Source organism: Sinocyclocheilus rhinocerous, unplaced genomic scaffold, assembly GCF_001515625.1.
Source record: "Sinocyclocheilus rhinocerous isolate Xijiao unplaced genomic scaffold, SAMN03320098_v1.1 scaffold138, whole genome shotgun sequence".
Lineage (NCBI taxonomy): Eukaryota > Metazoa > Chordata > Actinopteri > Cypriniformes > Cyprinidae > Sinocyclocheilus > Sinocyclocheilus rhinocerous.
In genome coordinates this window covers 177,797-178,391 of record NW_015635519.1, presented here as the reverse complement: position 1 = coordinate 178,391, position 595 = coordinate 177,797, and positions in this window count along the sequence as shown.

Sequence of the window (595 nt, the reverse complement as noted above, 5' to 3'; positions counted from 1 at the left end):
GTTGCGCTCTTTGCGCTCTAACACTACTTAAATGAAGGAAAATTATTTCTAAATTTGGAAAGTAATTTGAATGCTTTTACGCGCTTGTGTGTACATCTGCCGGCGCCGGCATTTTTCAAATTAACAACGGTTTACGGCGACGCAAAGAATTGTGGGTTATCTGTAGCAGCGAAGGATACACCTCATGCATCCTCCGAATTCCTGTGAAAGAAGGTCGCATTCCGAGTGTCCTACTTGCTTTTCTGAAATGAGACAGCCTCGATGACGAATGCGACCTCCGGAGGGCGCAGCCTCCTAAATGAGACACAGCTCATATTGAACATTCCGAGTGTCCTACTTGCTTTTCTGAAATGAGACAGCCTCGATGACGAATGCGACCTCCGGAGGGCGCAGCCTCCTAAATGAGACACAGCTCATATTTATTGAACATTAAAGGCAGAGTAAGTGATTTTTCAAAAACACTTTATAAAACTGATTCGGGCCGAATCGCAAAACAAACTTGTAGCCAATCAGCAATAAGGGGCGTGTCTACTCGTGATGTGGAGGAGAGCGTGTTCAGTGCATGGGACGGACATTAGCCGAGCCGAGCGACAGA